Source organism: Orycteropus afer, unplaced genomic scaffold, assembly GCF_000298275.1.
Source record: "Orycteropus afer afer isolate SDZICR_OR568_19922 unplaced genomic scaffold, OryAfe1.0 scaffold00130, whole genome shotgun sequence".
Classification (NCBI taxonomy): domain Eukaryota; kingdom Metazoa; phylum Chordata; class Mammalia; order Tubulidentata; family Orycteropodidae; genus Orycteropus; species Orycteropus afer.
Genome location: NW_006921717.1, coordinates 1511514 through 1520468, shown reverse-complemented (window position 1 = coordinate 1520468; position 8955 = coordinate 1511514).

The following is an 8955-nucleotide window of genomic DNA, read 5'->3' as shown; positions in this document are numbered from 1 at the left end:
GTTGAGTGGCTGGGCAGCTGGTGGTAGTTATTCCCCGTGATGAGACTGGCAATCAACTCCATAGTGGGATCTACCACAAGCAGCTGAGTAGCTGCTTTAGCAACGTGGTCTGCTTCTCATATATAAGCAGCTTTGGAAATGGTCTCTAGTTTATGGTACACTTGAACCCTGTATGGAGCTGAGTCATTGTTCAGCAGCCTGCCAAGCTCTGTTGACCTTGGGACTTTTAATGGACTTGAATTAATGGCCTGCCGTGTGGTTTGGTAACATCAGAACTGTGCCTTATTACTTGTTGACCTTGGGTTTGTTAGCCTCAGCAGCCAGTAGCTCCAGCTCCAGTGGGCTGGGAGCAGGAGTCAGAGCTGAAGCCCAAGGTTGAAGGGCTTTCATCCACCCCCCAGAGCTTGGCACCTTCAACTCAGACTTAAAGCCTCCGAATTGTAAGAATAAACTCCTGTTTGTTAAGGTCATCCCATTTGTGGTAATTTCTTGTCAGAAAGTAACTAAGCACTAAGTAACCAAAATAGGCACTATTAGGGATTGAATTGTGTCCCAAAAAGACCTGGTAAAGTCCTAACCCATGGGACCTGTGAAGGTGACCTTGTCTGGAAATAGAATATTTGAGTATTTCTTTGGTTAAGTTAACACAAAGGCTAATCCAGGCTGAGCAGTGTCCATATAAAAGAGAAAAAGAGACACAAAGAGACAGATGGACGGATGGCCATGTGAAGAAGCATCTACAAACCAAGGAACACCTCGGATTGACAGCTGTCACCAGGAGTAGGAGAGAAGCATGGAACACATTCTTCCTCAGAACCCTCAGAAGGAATCAACATGGCTGATACCCTGGCTTTGGACTTCTAACCTCCACAACTGTGAGACAATACCTTTCTGCTCTTATGAGCCACCAAGCTTGTGGTATTTTGTCATGGCAGCCCTAGGAAATTAATGCAGGCACCCCTCAATACAACTTGTGCAATCTGTTGGTTGGGCTTGGGCCCTTGGATCATCGAGACTCCTCTTGGCCTCCACAATAGTTCCTCAGAGGACACAGCATCATCTTCTTCCTCTAGCATTCACATTCCTAACCGCCTGATGTGCCAATGGTTCTGCCCTTGGTGCCCAGCCTACCGTGCAACAAACTAAAATTGTTGAAGCCAGTCAAGAAACATCCACAATCCATCCACTAAATTATCCAAGAAATGAGAGAACAAATTAGAGTGGTCAACAAAACCACTACAGTATTTAAACAAATGCCACAGCACCAAACTCTGTCTTTGTTACTCAGTGCTGCCATAATAAATACCACAAGGTGGGTGGCTTTGAAGAACACAAATTCACTGTCTCAACAGTTCTGGAAGCGAGGTGTTCAAATTCAAGGCATTAGCAGGGCCATGCTCTCTGTGTCTTCTCCAGGGGAATTCCCTTCCTTGACCCTTCCAATATCGAGTAGACTGAGGCATCTCTCTCTCTCTCTTTTTAAAATTGTGTTTTGGGTGAAAGTTTATAGAGCAAGTTAGTTTTCCATTCAACAGTTCATACACATTTTGTTTCGTGATATTGATTGCAATCCCCACAATGTAACAGCTCTCTTCCCACTTCCTCCCTGTGGTTCCCTTTTCCCTGTGTTCCTCTTCTCTATGCATTCCTGTCCCCTCAGCTGTCTCCCTGCGCAAATGCTGCCCTTCTAATCTCCCATGGTTGAGTGTTCTTTAAGGAGTGTACCTACCTGGTGTAACTGTTTATCTCACAGGTGTGTCTATTGTTTGGCTGGAAGTTAAGCTATGGTAGTGAGTTCAGTTCTGGGCCTAAAGGATGACTAGGGGCCATACTCTTGGGGGTTTCATCAGTCACTATCAGACCAGCAGGCCTGGTCTTATTTATAATTTTGAGTTTTGTTCCACATTTTTCTCCCACTCTATCCAGTATCTCCAATTTCAATCTCTTTCTGAATGGTTGACACTGGTAGCCGGGCACCATCTAGTTCTGGTCTCAGGGTCGTGTAGGCTGACATTCTCATGGTCCACTAGTACCTTGGATTAATTGTTTCTATATGTCTTTGATTTTCTTCACTCTTCTTTGCTCCAGATAAGGAGAGATCAATCGTTGCATCTTAGATGGAAGCTTTTAGGACCCTTCTACTCATCAAAGTAGTCAATCTGAAAGTAGTCAGTTTTTGAAAGCTGTCAAAAATTAAATGGAACTCATAAAGATCGATATCTTAGGCATTAGTGAGATGAAATCCACTGGTTTTGGTCATTTTGAATCAGACGGAATGGCATAACATTCATCATCACAAAGAATGTTTCAAAATCTGTCCTGAAGTACAACTCTGTTAGTGATGGATAATATCCATATGCCTACAAGGAAGACAGTTAATACTACTATTATTCAAATTTATGCACCAGCCACCAAAGCCAAAGAAGAGGAAATTGAAGATTTTTACCGACTTCTGCAGTTTAAAATTGACCAAATATACAATCAAGATGTGCTGATTATCACCAGTGACTGGAATGCAAAAGTTGGAAACAAGGAAGAATCACCAGTAGTTGGAAAATATGACCTTGGAGATAGAAATAATGCTGGAGATCACTTGATAGAATTTTACAAGACCAATGACTTATTCATTGCAAATACCTTTTTTCAACAATACAAGTGGTGGCTATATATGTGGATTTCACCACATGGAGTACACAGGAATCAGACTGATTACATCTGTGGCAAGAGGCAATGGAGAAGTTCAATATGTTCAGTCAAAACAAGGCCAGGAGCTGATTGTGGAATAGACCATCAACTGCTCATATGCAAGTTCAAGTCCTTGAAAGCCAAAATATTACCTTGATAATATCCCTCCTGAATTTAGATACCATCAAAAGAATGGATCTGAGGCACTGAACACCAATAACTGAAAGAGGAATTGTGGTATGACATCAAGAACATCATCCATGAAGAAAGCAAGAGGTCATTCAAAAGACAGGAAAGGAAGAAAAGACTAAAATGGATGTCAGAAGAGACTCTGAAACTTGCCCTTGAATGGAGAATAGCTAAAGCAAATGGAAGAAAAGACAAGATAAAAAAGCTGAACAGAAGATTTCAAAGAGCATCTCAAGAAGACAAAGCCAATCATTATAATGAAATGTGCAAAGACCTGAAGTTAGAAAACCAAAAGGGAAGAACTCACTCAGCATTTCTCAAGCTGAAAGAACTGAAGAAAAACAATTAAGCCTCAAGTTGAAATATTGAAAGATTCTGTGGGTAAAATATTGAATGATGCAGGAAACATCAAAAGAAGATGGAAGGAATACACAGTCACTGTACCAAAAAGAATTGGCTGATGTTCATCCATTTCAGGAGGTGGCATATGATCAAGAACCAATGGTACTGAAGGAAGAAGTTGAGGCTTCACTGAAGGAATTGGAAGAGAATAAGGCTCCAGGAATTGATGGAATACCCATTGAGATGTTTCAATAAATGGATGTTGCACTGGAGGCACTCACTCGGCTATGCCAAGAGATTTGGAAGACAGCTACCTGGCCATCTGACTGGAAGAGATCCATATTTGTACCCATTCCAAAGAAAGGTGATCCCACAGAATGTGGAAATTATCAACAATATCATTGATATCACATACAAGTAAAATCTTACTGAAGATAATTTGAAAATGGTTGCAGCAGTATATTGACAGAGAACTTCCAGAAATGCAACCTGGATTCAGAAGAAGACATGGAACAGGGGATATCATTGCTGATGTCAGGTGGATCTTGGCTGAAAGCAAAGAATACCAGAAAGATGTTTACTTATGTTTTATTGACTATGTAAAAGCATTTGGTTGTGTAGATCATAACAAATTAAGGATGACATTTAGGAGAATGGGAATTCCAGGACACTTAATTGTACTCATGAGGAACCTGTACACAGACTAGGATGCTGTCGTTCAAACAGAACAAGGGGATACTGTATGGTTTAAAATCAAGAAGGGAATGCATCAGGGTTGTATCCTTTCCCCATACTTACTCAATCTGTATGCTCAGCAAATAATCACAGAAGCTGGACTTTATGAAGAAGAACATGGCATCAGGATTGGAGGAAGACTCATTAACAACCTGCGATGCACAGACGACACAACTTTGCTTGCTGAAAGTGAGGATGGCTTAAAGCACTTACTGATGAAGACTGAAGACAGTAGTCTGCAGTATGGATTACACCTCAATATAAAGTAAACAAAAATCCTCACAACTGGATCAATAAACAGCATCATAATAAACAGAGAAAAGATTGAAGTTGTCAAAGACTTCATATTACTTGGTTCTTCAATCAACACCAATGGAAGCAGCAGTCAATCTGCTGCAAAAGACCTCTTTCAAGTGATGAAGAGCAAAGATGTCTCCTTGCAGACTAAGGTGCGCCTAACCCAAGCCATGGTGTTTTCAATCGCCTTATATGCATATGAGAGCTGGACAATGAATAAGCAAGATCGAAGATGAATACAGAAGATTGATGCTTTGAGTTGTGGTGTTGGTGAAGAATGCTGAGAGTAGCATGGTCTGCTAAAAGAACTAATAATCTGTCCTGGAAGAAGTACAGGCAGAATGTTCCTTGGAAGTGAGAATGGGCAAACTTCATCTCACCTACTGTGGTCATGTTGTCAGAAGGAACCATTCCCTGGAGAATGATATCATGCTTGGTAAAGTGGAGAGTCAATGAAAAAGATGGATTGACACAGTGGTTGCAATGATGGGTTCAGGTATAGCAAGGATTGTGAGGATGGCATAAGACTGGGCAGGGTTTTGGTCTGTTGTACATAAGGTCACTATGCGTTGGGGACAACTTGATGGCACCTAACAACAACAACAACTCACTAAAGTAGAACAATGCTTTGGTGTCCCCGTGACCATGGTCCTGAGGCCCTGGGCATCTCTCGACATTCTTTGTCTTCTAGATACTTCTTCATATGTTGTCTCTTCCCTGTGGGTTTGCTGTGTTCTGGGGTGATTGGATTCAAACACTATTTCAACATTTACTGCTGTGGATTATAACATATTTAGGTGTCAAATAAAACACGGCACATCCCAGTCATCCATGAACCATCCTGGTCAATTGTGATAAAGAGAAAAATGCCCATTTTTTTATGTTGGGCAGTTGACAGCTTTTGAGCTCCCCCACCCCCATCCTCTTTGCCCCACATCGAGCCACTGATTAAGAACGCCTGTGCACGTCGACTGTCTTCTGGGTCCAGAACAAAGTACAAATTCTGCAAGCCTCAGCGTGCACGCAGACACACCCTCCTCACCCCAGTCTTACTTATTCCTAAGCCACCCTCCCAACTCTCTCGTTTCCCTCCAGACCTAGCCTGAGCCCTTCTCCCTGGGGAATCCTCGTGCTGTTTACAATGTAATTAAATTGTTTAATCCATTACTTCTTACCATTAGTGCCTTGTGCCACTTCTCATTAACCCACAAGAAGATGGATTGACACCGTGGCTTCAGCTATGGCTTCCAGCACCCTGAAGATTGTGAGGATGGCCCAAGACTGCCATGTGTCGTTCTGTTGTGCACAGGGTTACTGTAAGTCAGAGCTGGCTCAACTCAGCAGCATCTGACATAAATTCCTGGAAAGTGGGCGGGCCCAGTGTCAGCAGGGGGTGCCAGGCACCAAATGGAACTCTCTGCCCCCTCCAAAGCATATACCCTGAAGACTTGAAAGCAGAAACTTGGTCAGACACTTGTACATCCATGTCCATTGCAGCCTTGTTCACAATAGCCAAAAGGTGGAAACAACCCAAATGTCAATAGAGGAACAGATAGACAAGGTGTGGTATATCTACCCCAGTAAGCCAGTTGCTGTTAAGTTGGATCTGAGTCATGGTGACCTCATAATATTTCTTACAAAGGAATACTACTCAGCCATAAAGACAAGTCAAAATCTGATACATGCTGCAACGTGGATGAACCTGGAAACCCTGATGCTGAGTGAAGTAAGTCAGACACAAACGGACAAATATCATATGATTCCCCTGATATGAAGTATCTAGAAGAGGTGCATGTGTAGTGCAAACAGGGGGTGGTGGTGGTGGTGCTGACCTCCTCCAACTTCAGGACAGAGGGAATCCTGAACATCAACAGCCCAAGGCTGGTTCCTATGGGGTGGAGGTAAGACATGCCACCACCCTCCAACCATTTTACCAATTCTGACACCAACTGTTCCTTCCAACAACACTCTCTATTTCTCTGGTGGGTTCAATGATTCATTGCAATGACTACACAGAACTCATACACAACAGTCAAATGTATGGATGGGTGTGGTGCGGGAGATGATTTGGTGTAACTTTTACAGCTGTAGTCTCTAACTCCCACTGGATTACTGGGTTTGACCATACCAATTAAGTGTGTAGAAATCTGATGTTGGGATTGGTTCCTTTGGTCACTCTGCCAGGCTTAAAATGAGCCCTCCTAGAGGCAGAGAGGGGATCTCATTGGCATCAAGAGAGAAGAGCTGGAGGTGAAGTGGAGTGTATTCTTGGACCTGAGATCGCTGCACAGGACCCCCTTGGCAGAGGCGCCCAGCAGAGAGAGAGACATGTGGCAGAGAGAGGCGCCCAGAAGAGAGAGAGACATGTGGCAGAGAGAGACACCCCGGCAGAGAGAGAGGGTCGCAGTGGAGCCAAGAGGCACGAGACAGAGTGGCAGGTTTACCTGGCCCACAGAGCAAGAAAGCTGACTGCCCTTGGGCTTACCTGGCCCACAGAGCGAGAAAGCTGAGTGCCCTTGGGCAAGAGACTTGCTGACGGAGCAGGGTGCAGCTAGGTGTACCTATCGGCTGGGCTAAAAGAGCTTTGTAATACTTGCCTGAGTGTTACAGTGAGACCAGGCCAAGAGGCCAAGGGCCAGGAAAGCATGTCTGAGGGCGTAATAGAGGTGAAAGTGTCCTGATCAAAGAACTGTATTCTGAGTGCGTTCCTGAACCTGCATTATAGTCTGTTACTTCCCTAATAAATCCCATACTTGTGAGTATCATCTGTGAGTTCTGTGTGGCCATTGCAACAAATTATCTAACCCAGCAAAGAAGCAGTGAGTGCTGGGGGAGAGACAGCTGGTGTCTGTTCTGGTTACCTCTGTGCCACTCTGACAAGAATAGACCACCAATGGAGGGCCTGAACAAACAAGCATTGATTCTCTCACAGTTTGGAGGCTTTAAGTCCAAGTTCAAAGTGCCAGGCTCTAGGGGCTGGGTGAAAGCCCCTCGACCTTGAGCTTCAGCTCTGCTTCCTGCTACTGGCCCCTGAAGCTGGAGGCTTTTCTTCACTCAGCTGCTGGCTGCTGAGGCTGACAAGTCCAAGTTTGACAAGTAATAAGGCACAGTCCCAATATTACCAAACCACATGACAGGCCATTAATTCAAGTCCATTAAAGGTCCCATGGTCAGCAGAACATGGCAGGCTACTGAGCAATGACACAGCGATATGCAGAGTGCCATAAGCTAGAGACCATTCCCAAAGCTGCTGCTTATATATGGGAAGCAGACCACATCTTTAAAGCAGCTACTCAGCTTGTGGTAGATCCACCATGGAGTTGATTGCCAGTCTCATCACGGGGAATAACTACCACTAGCTGTCCAGTTACTCAACCAGGCCCAGCCACGTTGACACACAAACTTAACTACCACAGTGTCAGAACTGGTGAAAGGATGGAATGTGGTAGCATGTCTGGCCTCATAGGAATAAGCCTTGGGCTTATTGGGTGGTGATTCTGGCTCCCTCTTGTGAAGTTAGAGGTTAGAAGATATTGCCTTCCATGCACTGGGTTTTATTAAGGAAATAGCAGGTTACAATTCAGGATCTGAAACTCAGGATACAGTTCTTCAGTCGGGACAGCTTCTTCTCAGCTGTGCCACAGACACACTGCTCTCTGGCCTCGGCCTCTGCCCTGCTTGGGCCAGTGTTACAAAGCTCTTTTAGCTTTGCTGACAGACACCTTAAGAGGCCCCCTACTCCTCCAGCAAGCCTCCTGCCCAAAGGCACTCAGCTTCCTCACTCCAGAAAGCCCACCGCTCTGTCCCAGGTAGATCTCTTTGTTCTGCTGAGCGTGCTGACACCATCTCTGGACTGTCTCTTGGCCAAGGAGGTCCAGTTCAGGGATCTCGGGTCCAAGGATGCACTCTACTCCTGGCTCCTTCCTGATGGCAGTGAGATCCCCCTTTTCTGCCTCTGGGATGTTTCATTTTAAGCCTACCAGAATGATAAATGACAAACTGAAGAGGAATGGTGTGGCATTCATCATCACAAAGAATGTTTCAAAATATATCTTGAAGTATAATGCTGTCCGTGGTAGGATAGTATCCATATGCCTACAAGGAAGACCAGTGAATACTACTATTATCCAAATTTATGTACCAACCACCAAAGCCAAAGATGAGGAAACTGAAGATTTCTACCAATTTCTGCAGTCTCAAATTGACCAAACGTGCAATCAAGGTGTGTTGATTACCACTGGTGACTGGAATGCAAAAGTTAGAGAAAAAGATTATTTACCAGTAGTTGGAAAATATGGCCTTGGTGATAGAAATAATGCTGGAGATCATATGACAGAATTTTGCAAAACCAACAACTTATTCATTGCAAATACTTTTTTTTTTAACAACATAAATGATGGCTGTACACATGGACATCACTGAATGGAACACACAGGAATCAGACTGACTACATCTGTGGCAAGAGGTGATGGAGAAGCTCAATATCTTCGGCCAAACCAAGGCCAGGAGCTGACTGTGGAACAGACCATCCACTACTCATATGCAAGTTCAAGTCCATGAGAGCCAAAATTAGACCTTGATAATATTTCTCCTGAATTTAGAGACCATCTAAAGAATGGATTTGAGGCATTGAACATCAATGACTGGAAAACAGAAGAATTGTGGGATGACATCAAGAACATCATCCATGAAGAAAGCAAGAGGTCA